We start from the raw sequence: 20,942 nt of genomic DNA on the forward strand, positions 1-20,942 counted from the left end.
ACCAACTGCCCCCAGGATCCCGACCCACCTGTCACCACATTATTCACCACCCTGCTGCCCCCACACTCCTGACCCATCTGTCACCACATCAGACACTGCTCAGCTGCCCCCACACACTTGACCCACCAGTCACCACACCAGTCACTAACCAACTGCCCCCACACTCATGACCCACCTGTCACCACATTATTCACTACCCAGCTGCCCCCACACTCCTGACCCACCTGTCACCACATCAAACACTACCCAGCTGCCCCCCCACACACTTGACCCACCTGTCACCACACCAGTCACTAACCAACTGCCCCCACACTCATGACCCACCTGTCACCACATTATTCACTACCCAGCTGCCCCCAGACATTTGACCCACCTGCCCCACATCAATCACTACACAGCTGCCCACCAGTCCTGACCCACCTGTCACCACACCAGACACTAACCAACTGCCCCCACACTCCTGACTCACCTGTCACCACATTATTCACTACCCAGCTGCCCCCACACTCCTGACCCACCTGTCACCACATCAAACACTACCCAGCTGCCCCCACACACTTGACCCACCTGTCACCAAACCAGTCACTAACCAACTGCCCACACACTCATGACCCACCTGTCACCACATTATTCACTTACCAGCGGCCCCAACACTCCTGACCCACCTATCACGACATCAATCACTACCCACTGCTCACCAGTCCTGACCCACCCGTCACCACACCAGTCACTAACCAACTGCCCCCACACTCCTGACCCACCTGTCACCACATTATTCACTCCCCAGCTGCCCCCACACACTTGACTCACCTGCCCCACATCAATCACTAACCAGCTGCTGCTACAGTTCTGTCCCACCTGTCACCACATCAATCACTACCCAGATGCCCAACAGTCCTGACCCATCTGTCACCACACCAGTCACTAACCAACTGCCCCCACAATCCTGACCCACCTGTCACCACATTATTCACCACCCTGCTGCCCCCAACTCCTGACCCATCTGTCACCACATCAGACACTACTCAGCTGCCCCTACACACTTGACCCACGGGTCACCACACCAGTAACTAACCAACTGCCCACACACTCCTGACCCATCTGTCACAACATCAATCACTAACCAGCTGCCCCCACACACTTGACCCATCTGCCCCACATCAATCTATACCCAGCTGCCCACCAGTCCTGTCCAACCAGTCACCACACCAGTCACTAACCAACTGCCCACACTTCTGACCCATCTGTCACCAAATTATTCACTACCCAGCTGCCCCACACACTTGACCCACCTGCCCCACATCAATCACTACTCAGCTGCCCACCAGTCCCGACCCACCCGTCACCACACCAGTCACTAACCAACTGCCCACACTTCTGACCCATCTGTCACCAAATTATTCACTACCCAGCTGCCCCACACACTTGACCCACCTGCCCCACATCAATCACTACTCAGCTGCCCACCAGTCATGACCCACCCGTCACCACACCAGTCACTAACCAACTGCCCCCACACTCCTGACCCATCTATCACCACATTATTCACTACCCAGCTGAGCCCACACTCCTGAACCACCTGTCACCACATTATTCTCTACCCAGCTGCCCCGCCACACTTGACTCACCTGCCCCACATCAATCACTAACCAGCTGCTGCTACAGTTCTGTCCCACCTGTCACCACATCAATCACTACCTAGCTGCCCACCAGTCCTGACCCACCTGTCACCACACCAGTCACTAACCAACTGCCCCCAGGATCCCTACCCACCTGTCACCACATTATTCACCACCCTGCTGCCCCCACACTCCTGACCCATCTGTCACCACATCAGACACTACTCAGCTGCCCCCACACACTTGACCCACTAGTCACCACACCAGTCACTAACCAACTGCCCCCACACTCATGACCCACCTGTCACCACATTATTCACTACCCAGCTGCCCCCAGACATTTGACCCACCTACCCCACATCAATCACTACACAGCTGCCCACCAGTCCTGACCCACCTGTCACCACACCAGACACTAACCAACTGCCCCCACACTTATGACTCACCTGTCATCACATTATTCACTACCCAGCTGCCCCCACACTCCTGACCCACCTGTCACCACATCAAACACTACCCAGCTGCCCCCACACACTTGACCCACCGGTCACCACACCAGTCACTAACCAACTGCCCCCACACTCATGACCCACCTGTCACCACATTATTCACTTACCAGCAGCCCCAACACTCCTGACCCACCTATCACAACATCAATCACTACCCACTGCCCACCAGTCCTGACCCACCCTTCACCACACCAGTCACTAACCAACTGCCCCCACACTCCTGAACCACCTGTCACCACATTATTCACTCCCCAGCTGCCCCCACACACTTGACTCACCTGCCCCACATCAATCACTAACCAGCTGCTGCTACAGTTCTGTCCCACCTGTCACCACATCAATCACTACCTAGCTGCCCACCAGTCCTGACCCACCTGTCACCACACCAGTCACTAACCAACTGCCCCCAGGATCCCTACCCACCTGTCACCACATTATTCACCACCCTGCTGCCCCCACACTCCTGACCCATCTGTCACCACATCAGACACTACTCAGCTGCCCCCACACACTTGACCCACCAGTCACCACACCAGTCACTAACCAACTGCCCCCACACTCATGACCCACCTGTCACCACATTATTCACTACCCAGCTGCCCCAGACATTTGACCCACCTGCCCCACATCAATCACTACACAGCTGCCCACCAGTCCTGACCCACCTGTCACCACACCAGACACTAACCAACTGCCCCCACACTCCTGACTCACCTGTCACCACATTATTCACTACCCAGCTGCCCCCACACTCCTGACCGTCCTGTCACCACATCAAACACTACCCAGCTGCCCCCACACACTTGACCCACCTGTCACCACACCAGTCACTAACCAACTGCCCACACACTCATGACCCACCTGTCACCACATTATTCACTTACCAGCGGCCCCAAAACTCCTGACCCACCTATCACGACATCAATCACTACCCACTGCCCACCAGTCCTGACCCACCCGTCACCACACCAGTCACTAACCAACTGCCCCCACACTCCTGACCCACCTGTCACCACATTATTCACTCCCCAGCTGCCCCCACACACTTGACTCACCTGCCCCACATCAATCACTAACCAGCTGCTGCTACAGTTCTGTCCCACCTGTCACCACATCAATCACTACCCAGATGCCCAACAGTCCTGACCCACCTGTCACCACACCAGTCACTAACCAACTGCCCCCACAATCCTGACCCACCTGTCACCACATTATTTACCACCCTGCTGCCCCCAACTCCTGACCCATCTGTCACCACATCAGACACTACTCAGCTGCCCCTACACACTTGACCCACGGGTCACCACACCAGTAACTAACCAACTGCCCCCACACTCCTGACCCATCTGTCTCAACATCAATCACTAACCAGCTGCCCCCACACACTTGACCCATCTGCCCCACATCAATCTATACCCAGCTGCCCACCAGTCCTGTCCAACCAGTCACCACACCAGTCACTAACCAACTGCCCACACTTCTGACCCATCTGTCACCAAATTATTCACTACCCAGCTGCCCCACACACTTGACCCACCTGCCCCACATCAATCACTACTCAGCTGCCCACCACTCCCGACCCACCCGTCACCACACCAGTCACTAACCAACTGCCCCCACCAGTCCTGTCCAACCAGTCACCACACCAGTCACTAACCAACTGCCCACACTTCTGACCCATCTGTCACCAAATTATTCACTACCCAGCTGCCCCACACACTTGACCCACCTGCCCCACATCAATCACTACTCAGCTGCCCACCAGTCCTGACCCACCTGTCACCACACCAGTCACTAACCAACTGCCCCCACACACTTGACCCACCAGTCACCACACCAGTCACTAACCAACTGCCCCCACACTCATGACCCACCTGTCACCACATTATTCACTACCCAGCTGCCCCCAGACATTTGACCCACCTGCCCCACATCAATCACTACACAGCTGCCCACCAGTCCTGACCCACCTGTCACCACACCAGACACTAACCAACTGCCCCCACACTCCTAACTCACCTGTCACCACATTATTCACTACCCAGCTGCCCCCACACTCCTGACCCACCTGTCACCACATCAAACACTACCCAGCTGCCCCCACACACTTGACCCACCGGTCACCACACCAGTCACTAACCAACTGCCCCCACACTCATGACCCACCTGTCACCACATTATTCACTTACCAGCAGCCCCAACACTCCTGACCCACCTATCACGACATCAATCACTACCCACTGCCCACCAGTCCTGACCCACCCGTCACCACACCAGTCACTAACCAACTGCCCCCACACTCCTGAACCACCTGTCACCACATCATTCACTCCCCAGCTGCCCCCACACACTTGACTCACCTGCCCCACATCAATCACTAACCAGCTGCTGCTACAGTTCTGTCCCACCTGTCACCACATCAATCACTACCTAGCTGCCCACCAGTCCTGACCCACCTGTCACCACACCAGTCACTAACCAACTGCCCCCAGGATCCCTACCCACCTGTCACCACATTATTCACCACCCTGCTGCCCCCACACACTTGACCCACCAGTCACCACACCAGTCACTAACCAACTGCCTCCACACTCATGACCCACCTGTCACCACATTATTCACTACCCAGCTGCCCCCAGACATTTGACCCACCTGTCCCACATCAATCACTACACAGCTGCCCACCAGTCCTGACCCACCTGTCACCACACCAGACACTAACCAACTGCCCCCACACTCCTGACTCACCTGTCACCACATTATTCACTACCCAGCTGCCCCCACACTCCTGACCCACCTGTCACCACATCAAACACTACCCAGCTGCCCCCACACACTTGACCCACCTGTCACCACACCAGTCACTAACCAACTGCCCACACACTCATGACCCACCTGTCACCACATTATTCACTTACCAGCGGCCCCAAAACTCCTGACCCACCTATCACGACATCAATCACTACCCACTGCCCACCAGTCCTGACCCACCCGTCACCACACCAGTCACTAACCAACTGCCCCCAAACTCCTGACCCACCTGTCACCACATTATTCACTCCCCAGCTGCCCCCACACACTTGACTCACCTGCCCCACATCAATCACTAACCAGCTGCTGCTACAGTTCTGTCCCACCTGTCACCACATCAATCACTACCCAGATGCCCAACAGTCCTGACCCACCTGTCACCACACCAGTCACTAACCAACTGCCCCCACAATCCTGACCCACATGTCACCACATGTTGGACAGGCCACATGAAGGGCTTGCTCCCTCCCCGCATGACAGGGCCCAAGCCCCGGACTCCCAGGTGTTACCCCCAAGGGCCACCCGCACCCCGTCTCCCAACGGAACTCCTGCCCCCGGACAGCCATGTATCATGGGGCCGAACCACTACCGGCTCCCCCGGCCGGATCAGCCGCCATCTTGGGCGCTGTGCCACGAGGCCGCATGGCCTCGGCTCGACCCTAACCCTGGGCCTGGCCGGCCCCGACATCCCGGCACCACCATCCACCCAGGAGGTGAACGGACCACTTGGCAGGTCAATGGGAGAAAGCAGCGTCGAGGGCTCTCCCCCGCCAGGTGCCGATCACCCTCCAGCTCCCCCAGGCGCTGGCTCCACCCCCTGCTGGGTGTCTGGACTCCCTCATCCCGGACCCCCCGACCTCCAAGTGCGAGGGTCCGGACATCAAAGGGCGCCAGACCTATAACTGGGGCAGCTCCAGAGCAGGAAGGCAGTTGTATCCTGGAGTCGAGAGACACCGAGAGAACTCAGCCTTGACGGACTACTGGCGCTGCCGTAGCCCTGCCTTGTGAACTATCGTCCTGCCTGCTGGCGCTGCCGCGGCCTTCTGCATCATCCATCCTCGTCGGGACCTGCTGGCGCTGCCGCGGACCGTTGTAACGACCACCTTCATCGGGACCTGCTGGCGCTGCCGCGGACCGTGTAACGACCACCTTCATCGGGACCTGCTGGCGCCGCCGCGGACCGTGTAACGACCATCTTCACCGGGACCTGCTGGCGCTGCCGCGGCCCGTCCAAGCTAGAACACCGAGCTCGAGGATTGTGAGCTATCCACCATACCATCTCAGCTACCAGATTGGTAACCAGACTGTCCCGCTACCCCCTTTCCCCCAAACCAAGAGACTCGAATCGAGGGGACCCCTGAGTCCAGACCTCCTTGTACCATTTCATCGTACCTTAAGAAATCACCTATAAAGAACGCTAAATCTTATCCTTGTGTGGTGTACATCTGTGGGGGGGAAGTTATTCATCTGTACGATCGCTGGAGACGGCTCTCCCCGGAGACCTCTCCCCTTGTCCTCGGCCGACCCTCCCGGTCCGTCTAACACCACATTATTCACCACCCTGCTGCCCCCAACTCCTGACCCATCTGTCACCACATCAGACACTACTCAGCTGCCCCTACACACTTGACCCACGGGTCACCACACCAGTAACTAACCAACTGCCCCCACACTCCTGACCCATCTGTCACAACATCAATCACTAACCAGCTGCCCCCACACACTTGACCCATCTGCCCCACATCAATCTATACCCAGCTGCCCACCAGTCCTGTCCAACCAGTCACCACACCAGTCACTAACCAACTGCCCACACTTCTGACCCATCTGTCACCAAATTATTCACTACCCAGCTGCCCCACACACTTGACCCACCTGCCCGACATCAATCACTACTCAGCTGCCCACCACTCCCGACCCACCCGTCACCACACCAGTCACTAACCAACTGCCCCCACCAGTCCTGTCCAACCAGTCACAACACCAGTCACTAACCAACTGCCCACACTTCTGACCCATCTGTCACCAAATTATTCACTACCCAGCTGCCCCACACACTTGACCCACCTGCCCCACATCAATCACTACTCAGCTGCCCACCAGTCCTGACCCACCCGTCACCACACCAGTCACTAACCAACTGCCCCCACACTCCTGACCCATCTATCACCACATTATTCACTACCCAGCTGCCCCCACACTCCTGAACCACCTGTCACCACATTATTCTCTACCCAGCTGCCCCCACACACTTGACTCACCTGCCCCACATCAATCACTAACCAGCTGCTGCTACAGTTCTGTCCCACCTGTCACCACATCAATCACTACCTAGCTGCCCACCAGTCCTGACCCACCTGTCACCACACCAGTCACTAACCAACTGCCCCCAGGATCCCTACCCACCTGTCACCACATTATTCACCACCCTGCTGCCCCCACACTCCTGACCCATCTGTCACCACATCAGACACTACTCAGCTGCCCCCACACACTTGACCCACCAGTCACCACACCAGTCACTAACAACTGCCCCCACACTCATGACCCACCTGTCACCACATTATTCACTACCCAGCTGCGGGGAACAACCTTTACAACGCAACTGTTACAACGCACTACACTTACAACGCATTTTTTACAACGCATAATCCATTACAACGCACTACACTTACAACGCATGACACTACAACGCATTTTTAAAAAATACCTTTACAACGCATACCATTACAACGCCTACCATTACAAGGCATAATATTACACTACACTATCCAACACTTACCCTACTGTTGCACCCCCTGGAGTTAGAATAGTAATTTTTACCCCTATACTATCCAACACTTACCCTACTGTTGCACCCCCTGGAGTTAGAATAGCAATTTTTACCCCTATACTATCCAACACTTACCCTACTGTTGCACCCCCTGGAGTTAGAATAGTAATTTTTACCCCTATACTATCCAACACTTACCCTACTGTTGCACCCCCTGGAGTTAGAATAGTAATTTTTACCCCTATACTATCCAACACTTACCCTACTGTTGCACCCCCTGGAGTTAGAATAGTAATTTTTACCCCTATACTATCCAACACTTACCCTACTGTTGCACCCCCTGGAGTTAGAATAGTAATTTTTACCCCTATACTATCCAACACTCACCCTACTGTTGCACCCCCTGGAGTTAGAATAGTAATTTTTACCCCTATACTATCCAACACTTACCCTACTGTTGCACCCCCTGGAGTTAGAATAGTAATTTTTACCCCTATACTATCCAACACTTACCCTACTGTTGCACCCCCTGGAGTTAGAATAGTAATTTTTACCCCTATACTATCCAACACTTACCCTACTGTTGCACCCCCTGGAGTTAGAATAGCAATTTTTACCCCTATACTATCCAACACTTACCCTACTGTTGCACCCCCTGGAGTTAGAAAAGTAATTTTTACCCCTATACTATCTAATACTTACCTTAAATGCAATTAAATATTATGCGTTGTAATGGTATGCGTTGTAATGGCAGTTTTTAAAAATGCATTGTAGTGTCATGCGTTGTAAGTGTAGTGCGTTGTAATGGATTATGCGTTGTAAAAAATGCGTTGTAAGTGCATGCGTTGTAAAAGTGTGCGTTGTAACGTCATACATCCCCCAGCTGCCCCCAGACATTTGACCCACCTGCCCCACATCAATCACTACACAGCTGCCCACCAGTCCTGACCCACCTGTCACCACACCAGACACTAACCAACTGCCCCCACACTCCTGACTCACCTGTCACCACATTATTCACTACCCAGCTGCCCCCACACTCCTGACCCACCTGTCACCACATCAAACAGTACCCAGCTGCCCCCACACACTTGACCCACCGGTCCCCACACCAGTCACTAACCAACTGCCCCCACACTCATGACCCACCTGTCACCACATTATTCACTTACCAGCAGCCCCAACACTCCTGACCCACCTATCACGACATCAATCACTACCCACTGCCCACCAGTCCTGACCCACCCGTCACCACACCAGTCACTAACCAACTGCCCCCACACTCCTGAACCACCTGTCACCACATTATTCACTCCCCAGCTGCCCCCACACACTTGACTCACCTGCCCCACATCAATCACTAACCAGCTGCTGCTACAGTTCTGTCCCACCTGTCACCACATCAATCACTACCTAGCTGCCCACCAGTCCTGACCCACCTGTCACCACACCAGTCACTAACCAACTGCCCCCAGGATCCCTACCCACCTGTCACCACATTATTCACCACCCTGCTGCCCCCACACTCCTGACCCATCTGTCACCACATCAGACACTACTCAGCTGCCCCCACACACTTGACCCACCAGTCACCACACCAGTCACTAACCAACTGCCCCCACACTCATGACCCACCTGTCACCACATTATTCACTACCCAGCTGCCCCCAGACATTTGACCCACCTGCCCCACATCAATCGCTACACAGCTGCCCACCAGTCCTGACCCACCTGTCACCACACCAGACACTAACCAACTGCCCCCACACTCCTGACTCACCTGTCACCACATTATTCACTACCCAGCTGCCCCCACACTCCTGACCCACCTGTCACCACATCAAACACTACCCAGCTGCCCCCACACACTTGACCCACCGGTCACCACACCAGTCACTAACCAACTGCCCCCACACTCATGACCCACCTGTCACCACATTATTCACTTACCAGCAGCCCCAACACTCCTGACCCACCTATCACGACATCAATCACTACCCACTGCCCACCAGTCCTGACCCACCCGTCACCACACCAGTCACTAACCAACTGCCCCCACACTCCTGAACCACCTGTCACCACATTATTCACTCCCCAGCTGCCCCCACACACTTGACTCACCTGCCCCACATCAATCACTAACCAGCTGCTGCTACAGTCCTGTCCCACCTGTCACCACACCAGTCACTAACCAACTGCCCCCACAATCCTGACCCACCTGTCACCACACCAGTCACTACCCAGCTGCCCCCACACTCCTGACCCATCTGTCACAACATCAATCACTAACCAGCTGCCCCCACACACTTGACCCACCTGCCCCACATCCATCTATACCCAGCTGCCCACCAGTCCTGTCCAACCAGTCACCACACCAGTCACTAACCAACTGCCCACACTTCTGACCCATCTGTCACCACATTATTCCCTACCCAGCTGCCCCCACACTCCTGACCCACCTGTCACCACATCAATAACTAACCAGCTGCCCCCACACACTTGACCCACCTGCCCCACATCAATAACTAACCAGCTGCTGCTACAGACCTGTCCCACCTGTCACCACACCAGTCACTAACCACCTGCCCCCACACTCCTGACCCACCTATCACCTCATCAATCACTAACCAGCTGCTCCCACACACTTGACCCACCTGCCCCACATCAATCACTACCCAGCTGCCCACCAGTCCTGACCCACCTGTCACCACACCAGTCACTAACCAACTGCCCCCACACTCCTGACCCACCTGTCACCACATTATTCACTACCCAGCTGCCCCCAGACATTTGACCCACCTGCCCCACATCAATCACTACCCAGCTGCCCACCAGTCCTGACCCACCTGTCACCACACCAGTCACTAACCAACTGCCCCCACACTCCTGACCCACCTGTCACCACATCAAACACTACCCAGCTGCCCCCACACACTTGACCCACCGGTCACCACACCAGTCACTAACCAACTGCCCCCACACTCATGACCCACCTGTCACCAAATTATTCACTACCCAGCAGCCCCCACACACTTGACCCACCTGCCCCACATCAATCACTTCTCAGCTGCCCACCAGTCCTGACCCACCCGTCACCACAACAGTCACTAACCAACTGCCCCCACACTCCTGACCCACCTATCACCACATTATTCACTACCCAGCTGCCCCCACGCACTTGAATCACCTGCCCCACATCAATCACTAACCAGCTGCTGCTACAGTTCTGTCCCACCTGTCACCACATCAATCACTACCCAGCTGCCCACCAGTCCTGACCCACCTGTCACCACACCAGTCACTAACCAACTGCCCCCAGGATCCTAACCCACCTGTCCCCACATTATTCACCACCCTGCTGCCCCCACACTCCTGACCCATCTGTCACCACATCAGATACTACTCAGCTGCCCCCACACACTTGACCCACCGGTCAGCACACCAGTCACTAACTAACTACCCCCACACTCATGACCCACCTGTCACCACATTATTCACTACCCAGCTGCCCCCACACTCCTGACCCACCTGTCACCACATCAATCTCTACCCAGCTGCCCACCAGTCCTGTCCAACCTGTCACCACACCTGTCGCTAACCAACTGCCCCACACTTCTGACCCACCTGTCACCAAATCATCCACTACACAGCTGCCCCCCCCACACTTGACCTACCTGCCCCACATCAATCACTACTCAGCTGCCCACCAGTCCTGACCCACCTGTCACCACACCTGTCACTAACCAACTGCCCCCACACTCCTGACCCACCAATCACCACATTATTCACTACCCAGCTGTCCCCACACTCCTGACCCACCTGTCGCCACATTATTCACTACCCAGCTGCCCCCACACACTTGACTCACCTGCCCCACATCAATCACTAACCAGCTGCTGCTACAGTTCTGTCCCACCTGTCACCACATCAATCACTACCCAGATGCCCAACAGTACTGACCCACCTGTCACCACACCAGTCACTAACCAACTGCCCCCAGGATCCTGACCCACCTGTCACCACATTATTCACCACCCTGCTGCCCCCAACTCCTGACCCATCTGTCACCACATCAGACACTACTCAGCTGCCCCTACACACTTGACCCAAGGGTCACCACACCAGTAACTAACCAACTGCCCTCACACTCCTGACCCATCTGTCACAACATCAATCACTAACCAGCTGCCCCCACACACTTGACCCATCTGCCCCACATCAATCTATACCCAGCTGCCCAACAGTCCTGTCCAACCAGTCACCACACCAGTCACTAACCAACTGCCCACACTTCTGACCCATCTGTCACCAAATTATTCACTACCCAGCTGCCCCACACACTTGACCCACCTGCCCCACATCAATCACTACTCAGCTGCCCACCAGTCCTGACCCACCCGTCACCACACCAGTAACTAACCAACTGCCCCCACCAGTCCTGTCCAACCAGTCACCACACCAGTCACTAACCAACTGCCCACACTTCTGACCCATCTGTCACCAAATTATTCACTACCCAGCTGCCCCACACACTTGACCCACCTGCCCCACATCAATCACTACTCAGCTGCCCAACAGTCCTGACCCACCCGTCACCACACCAGTAACTAACCAACTGCCCCCACACTCCTGACCCATCTATCACCACATTATTCACTACCCAGCTGCCCCCACACTCCTGAACCACCTGTCACCACATTATTCTCTACGCAGCTGCCCCCACACACTTGACTCACCTGCCCCACATCAATCACTAACCAGCTGCTGCTACAGTTCTGTCCCACCTGTCACCACATCAATCACTACCCAGCTGTCCACCAGTCCTGACCCACCTGTCACCACACCAGTCACTACCCAACTGCCCCCAGGATCCCGACCCACCTGTCACCACATTATTCACCACCCTGCTGCCCCCACACTCCTGACCCATCTGTCACCACATCAGACACTGCTCAGCTGCCCCCACACACTCGACCCACCAGTCACCACACCAGTCACTAACCAACTGCCCCCACACTCATGACCCACCTGTCACCACATTATTCACTACCCAGCTGCCCCCAGACATTTGACCCACCTGCCCCACATCAATCACTACACAGCTGCCCACCAGTCCTGACCCACCTGTCACCACACCAGACACTAACCAACTGCCCCCACACTCCTGACTCACCTGTCACCACATTATTCACTACCCAGCTGCCCCCACACTCCTGACCCACCTGTCACCACATCAAACACTACCCAGCTGCCCCCACACACTTGACCCACCTGTCACCACACCAGTCACTAACCAACTGCCCCCACACTCATGACCCACCTGTCACCACATTATTCACTTACCAGCGGCCCCAACACTCCTGACCCACCTATCACGACATCAATCACTACCCACTGCCCACCAGTCCTGACCCACCCGTCACCATACCAGTCACTAACCAACTGCCCCCACACTCCTGACCCACCTGTCACCACATTATTCACTCCCCAGCTGCCCCCACACACTTGACTCACCTGCCCCACATCAATCACTAACCAGCTGCTGCTACAGTTCTGTCCCACCTGTCACCACATCAATCACTACCCAGATGCCCAACAGTCCTGACCCACCTGTCACCACACCAGTCACTAACCAACTGCCCCCACACTCCTGACTCACCTGTCACCACATTATTCACTACCCAGCTGCCCCCACACTCCTGACCCACCTGTCACCACATCAAACAGTACCCAGCTGCCCCCACACACTTGACCCACCGGTCCCCACACCAGTCACTAACCAACTGCCCCCACACTCATGACCCACCTGTCACCACATTATTCACTTACCAGCAGCCCCAACACTCCTGACCCACCTATCACGACATCAATCACTACCCACTGCCCACCATTCCTGACCCACCCGTCACAACACCAGTCACTAACCAACTGCCCCCACACTCCTGAACCACCTGTCACCACATTATTCACTCCCCAGCTGCCCCCACACACTTGACTCACCTGCCCCACATCAATCACTAACCAGCTGCTGCTACAGTTCTGTCCCACCTGTCACCACATCAATCACTACCTAGCTGCCCACCAGTCCTGACCCACCTGTCACCACACCAGTCACTAACCAACTGCCCCCAGGATCCCTACCCACCTGTCACCACATTATTCACCACCCTGCTGCCCCCACACTCCTGACCCATCTGTCACCACATCAGACACTACTCAGCTGCCCCCACACACTTGACCCACCAGTCACCACACCAGTCACTAACCAACTGCCCCCACACTCATGACCCACCTGTCACCACATTATTCACTACCCAGCTGCCCCCAGACATTTGACCCACCTGCCCCACATCAATCACTACACAGATGCCCACCAGTCCTGACCCACCTGTCACCACACCAGACACTAACCAACTTCCCCCACACTCCTGACTCACCTGTCACCACATTATTCACTACCCAGCTGCCCCCACACTCCTGACCCACCTGTCACCACATCAAACACTACCCAGCTGCCCCCACACACTTGACCCACCGGTCACCACACCAGTCACTAACCAACTGCCCCCACACTCATGACCCACCTGTCACCACATTATTCACTTACCAGCAGCCCCAACACTCCTGACCCACCTATCACGACATCAATCACTACCCACTGCCCACCAGTCCTGACCCACCCGTCACCACACCAGTCACTAACCAACTGCCCCCACACTCCTGAACCACCTGTCACCACATTATTCACTCCCCAGCTGCCCCCACACACTTGACTCACCTGCCCCACATCAATCACTAACCAGCTGCTGCTACAGTCCTGTCCCACCTGTCACCACACCAGTCACTAACCAACTGCCCCCACAATCCTGACCCACCTGTCACCACACCAGTCACTACCCAGCTGCCCCCACACTCCTGACCCATCTGTCACAACATCAATCACTAACCAGCTGCCCCCACACACTTGACCCACCTGCCCCACATCCATCAATACCCAGCTGCCCACCAGTCCTGTCCAACCAGTCACCACACCAGTCACTAACCAACTGCCCACACTTCTGACCCATCTGTCACCACATTATTCCCTACCCAGCTGCCCCCACACTCCTGACCCACCTGTCACCACATCAATAACTAACCAGCTGCCCCCACACACTTGACCCACCTGCCCCACATCAATAACTAACCAGCTGCTGCTACAGACCTGTCCCACCTGTCACCACACCAGTCACTAACCACCTGCCCCCACACTCCTGACCCACCTATCACCTCATCAATCACTAACCAGCTGCTCCCACACACTTGACCCACCTGCCCCACATCAATCACTACCCAGCTGCCCACCAGTCCTGACCCACCTGTCACCACACCAGTCACTAACCAACTGCCCCCACACTCCTGACCCACCTGTCACCACATTATTCACTACCCAGCTGCCCCCAGACATTTGACCCACCTGCCCCACATCAATCACTACCCAGCTGCCCACCAGTCCTGACCCACCTGTCACCACACCAGTCACTAACCAACTGCCCCCACACTCCTGACCCACCTGTCACCACATCAAACACTACCCAGCTGCCCCCACACACTTGACCCACCGGTCACCACACCAGTCACTAACCAACTGCCCCCACACTCATGACCCACCTGTCACCAAATTATTCACTACCCAGCAGCCCCCACACACTTGACCCACCTGCCCCACATCAATCACTTCTCAGCTGCCCACCAGTCCTGACCCACCCGTCACCACAACAGTCACTAACCAACTGCCCCCACACTCCTGACCCACCTATCACCACATTATTCACTACCCAGCTGCCCCCACGCACTTGAATCACCTGCCCCACATCAATCACTAACCAGCTGCTGCTACAGTTCTGTCCCACCTGTCACCACATCAATCACTACCCAGCTGCCCACCAGTCCTGACCCACCTGTCACCACACCAGTCACTAACCAACTGCCCCCAGGATCCTAACCCACCTGTCCCCACATTATTCACCACCTTGCTGCCCCCACACTCCTGACCCATCTGTCACCACATCAGATACTACTCAGCTGCCCCCACACACTTGACCCACCGGTCAGCACACCAGTCACTAACTAACTACCCCCACACTCATGACCCACCTGTCACCACATTATTCACTACCCAGCTGCCCCCACACTCCTGACCCACCTGTCACCACATCAATCTCTACCCAGCTGCCCACCAGTCCTGTCCAACCTGTCACCACACCTGTCGCTAACCAACTGCCCCACACTTCTGACCCACCTGTCACCAAATCATCCACTACACAGCTGCCCCCCCCACACTTGACCTACCTGCCCCACATCAATCACTACTCAGCTGCCCACCAGTCCTGACCCACCTGTCACCACACCTGTCACTAACCAACTGCCCCCACACTCCTGACCCACCAATCACCACATTATTCACTACCCAGCTGTCCCCACACTCCTGACCCACCTGTCGCCACATTATTCACTACCCAGCTGCCCCCACACACTTGACTCACCTGCCCCACATCAATCACTAACCAGCTGCTGCTACAGTTCTGTCCCACCTGTCACCACATCAATCACTACCCAGATGCCCAACAGTACTGACCCACATGTCACCACACCAGTCACTAACCAACTGCCCCCAGGATCCTGACCCACCTGTCACCACATTATTCACCACCCTGCTGCCCCCAACTCCTGACCCATCTGTCACCACATCAGACACTACTCAGCTGCCCCTACACACTTGACCCAAGGGTCACCACACCAGTAACTAACCAACTGCCCTCACACTCCTGACCCATCTGTCACAACATCAATCACTAACCAGCTGCCCCCACACACTTGACCCATCTGCCCCACATCAATCTATACCCAGCTGCCCACCAGTCCTGTCCAACCAGTCACCACACCAGTCACTAACCAACTGCCCACACTTCTGACCCATCTGTCACCAAATTATTCACTACCCAGCTGCCCCACACACTTGACCCACCTGCCCCACATCAATCACTACTCAGCTGCCCACCAGTCCTGACCCACCCGTCACCACACCAGTCACTAACCAACTGCCCCCACCAGTCCTGTCCAACCAGTCACCACACCAGTCACTAACCAACTGCCCACACTTCTGACCCATCTGTCACCAAATTATTCACTACCCAGCTGCCCCACACACTTGACCCACCTGCCCCACATCAATCACTACTCAGCTGCCCAACAGTCCTGACCCACCCGTCACCACACCAGTAACTAACCAACTGCCCCCACACTCCTGACCCATCTATCACCACATTATTCACTACCCAGCTGCCCCCACACTCCTGAACCACCTGTCACCACATTATTCTCTACGCAGCTGCCCCCACACACTTGACTCACCTGCCCCACATCAATCACTAACCAGCTGCTGCTACAGTTCTGTCCCAGCTGTCACCACATCAATCACTACCCAGCTGTCCACCAGTCCTGACCCACCTGTCACCACACCAGTCACTACCCAACTGCCCCCAGGATCCCGACCCACCTGTCACCACATTATTCACCACCCTGCTGCCCCCACACTCCTGACCCATCTGTCACCACATCAGACACTGCTCAGCTGCCCCCACACACTCGACCCACCAGTCACCACACCAGTCACTAACCAACTGCCCCCACACTCATGACCCACCTGTCACCACATTATTCACTACCCAGCTGCCCCCAGACATTTGACCCACCTGCCCCACATCAATCACTACACAGCTGCCCACCAGTCCTGACCCACCTGTCACCACACCAGACACTAACCAACTGCCCCCACACTCCTGACTCACCTGTCACCACATTATTCACTACCCAGCTGCCCCCACACTCCTGACCCACCTGTCACCACATCAAACACTACCCAGCTGCCCCCACACACTTGACCCACCTGTCACCACACCAGTCACTAACCAACTGCCCCCACACTCATGACCCACCTGTCACCACATTATTCACTTACCAGCGGCCCCAACACTCCTGACCCACCTATCACGACATCAATCACTACCCACTGCCCACCAGTCCTGACCCACCCGTCACCACACCAGTCACTAACCAACTGCCCCCACACTCCTGACCCACCTGTCACCACATTATTCACTCCCCAGCTGCCCCCACACACTTGACTCACCTGCCCCACATCAATCACTAACCAGCTGCTGCTACAGTTCTGTCCCACCTGTCACCACATCAATCACTACCCAGATGCCCAACAGTCCTGACCCACCTGTCACCACACCAGTCACTAACCAACTGCCCCCACACTCCTGACTCACCTGTCACCACATTATTCACTACCCAGCTGCCCCCACACTCCTGACCCACCTGTCACCACATCAAACAGTACCCAGCTGCCCCCACACACTTGACCCACCGGTCCCCACACCAGTCACTAACCAACTGCCCCCACACTCATGACCCACCTGTCACCACATTATTCACTTACCAGCAGCCCCAACACTCCTGACCCACCTATCACGACATCAATCACTACCCACTGCCCACCATTCCTGACCCACCCGTCACCACACCAGTCACTAACCAACTGCCCCCACACTCCTGAACCACCTGTCACCACATTATTCACTCCCCAGCTGCCCCCACACACTTGACTCACCTGCCCCACATCAATCACTAAGCAGCTGCTGCTACAGTTCTGTCCCACCTGTCACCACATCAATCACTACCTAGCTGCCCACCAGTCCTGACCCACCTGTCACCACACCAGTCACTAACCAACTGCCCCCAGGATCCCTACCCACCTGTCACCACATTATTCACCACCCTGCTGCCCCCACACTCCTGACCCATCTGTCACCACATCAGACACTACTCAGCTGCCCCCACACACTTGACCCACCAGTCACCACACCAGTCACTAACCAACTGCCCCCACACTCATGACCCACCTGTCACCACATTATTCACTACCCAGCTGCCCCCAGACATTTGACCCACCTGCCCCACATCAATCACTACACAGCTGCCCACCAGTCCTGACCCACCTGTCACCACACCAGACACTAACCAACTGCCCCCACACTCCTGACTCACCTGTCACCACATTATTCACTACCCAGCTGCCCCCACACTCCTGACCCACCTGTCACCACATCAAACACTACCCAGCTGCCCCCACACACTTGACCCACCGGTCACCACACCAGTCACTAACCAACTGCCCCCACACTCATGACCCACCTGTCACCACATTATTCACTTACCAGCAGCCCCAACACTCCTGACCCACCTATCACGACATCAATCACTACCCACTGCCCACCAGTCCTGACCCACCCGTCACCACACCAGTCACTAACCAACTGCCCCCACACTCCTGAACCACCTGTTACCACATTATTCACTCCCCAGCTGCCCCCACACACTTGACTCACCTGCCCCACATCAATCACTAACCAGCTGCTGCTACAGTCCTGTCCCACCTGTCACCACACCAGTCACTAACCAACTGCCCCCACAATCCTGACCCACCTGTCACCACACCAGTCACTACCCAGCTGCCCCCACACTCCTGACCCATCTGTCACAACATCAATCACTAACCAGCTGCCCCCACACACTTGACCCACCTGCCCCACATCCATCTATACCCAGCTGCCCACCAGTCCTGTCCAACCAGTCACCACACCAGTCACTAACCAACTGCCCACACTTCTGACCCATCTGTCACCACATTATTCCCTACCCAGCTGCCCCCACACTCCTGACCCACCTGTCACCACATCAATAACTAACCAGCTGCCCCCACACACTTGACCCACCTGCCCCACATCAATAACTAACCAGCTGCTGCTACAGACCTGTCCCACCTGTCATCACACCAGTCACTAACCACCTGCCCCCATACTCCTGACCCACCTATCACCTCATCAATCACTAACCAGCTGCTCCCACACACTTGGCCCACCTGCCCCACATCAATCACTACCCAGCTGCCCACCAGTCCTGACCCACCTGTCACCACACCAGTCACTAACCAACTGCCCCCACACTCCTGACCCACCTGTCACCACATTATTCACTACCCAGCTGCCCCCAGACATTTGACCCACCTGCCCCACATCAATCACTACCCAGCTGCCCACCAGTCCTGACCCACCTGTCACCACACCAGTCACTAACCAACTGCCCCCACACTCCTGACCCACCTGTCACCACATCAAACACTACCCAGCTGCCCCCACACACTTGACCCACCGGTCACCACACCAGTCACTAACCAACTGCCCCCACACTCATGACCCACCTGTCACCAAATTATTCACTACCCAGCAGCCCCCACACACTTGACCCACCTGCCCCACATCAATCACTTCTCAGCTGCCCACCAGTCCTGACCCACCCGTCACCACAACAGTCACTAACCAACTGCCCCCACACTCCTGACCCACCTATCACCACATTATTCACTACCCAGCTGCCCCCACGCACTTGAATCACCTGCCCCACATCAATCACTAACCAGCTGCTGCTACAGTTCTGTCCCACCTGTCACCACATCAATCACTACCCAGCTGCCCACCAGTCCTGACCCACCTGTCACCACACCAGTCACTAACCAACTGCCCCCAGGATCCTAACCCACCTGTCCCCACATTATTCACCACCCTGCTGCCCCCACACTCCTGACCCATCTGTCACCACATCAGATACTACTCAGCTGCCCCCACACACTTGACCCACCGGTCAGCACACCAGTCACTAACTAACTACCCCCACACTCATGACCCACCTGTCACCACATTATTCACTACCCAGCTGCCCCCACACTCCTGACCCACCTGTCACCACATCAATCTCTACCCAGCTGCCCACCAGTCCTGTCCAACCTGTCACCACACCTGTCGCTAACCAACTGCCCCACACTTCTGACCCACCTGTCACCAAATCATCCACTACACAGCTGCCCCCCCCACACTTGACCTACCTGCCCCACATCAATCACTACTCAGCTGCCCACCAGTCCTGACCCACCTGTCACCACACCTGTCACTAACCAACTGCCCCCACACTCCTGACCCACCGATCACCACATTATTCACTACCCAGCTGTCCCCACACTCCTGACCCACCTGTTGCCACATTATTCACTCCCCAGCTGCCCCCACACACTTGACTCACCTGCCCCACATCAATCACTAACCAGCTGCTGCTACAGTTCTGTTCCAC

Source organism: Triturus cristatus, chromosome 9 (genome assembly GCF_964204655.1).
Source record: "Triturus cristatus chromosome 9, aTriCri1.1, whole genome shotgun sequence".
NCBI classification, from domain to species: domain Eukaryota; kingdom Metazoa; phylum Chordata; class Amphibia; order Caudata; family Salamandridae; genus Triturus; species Triturus cristatus.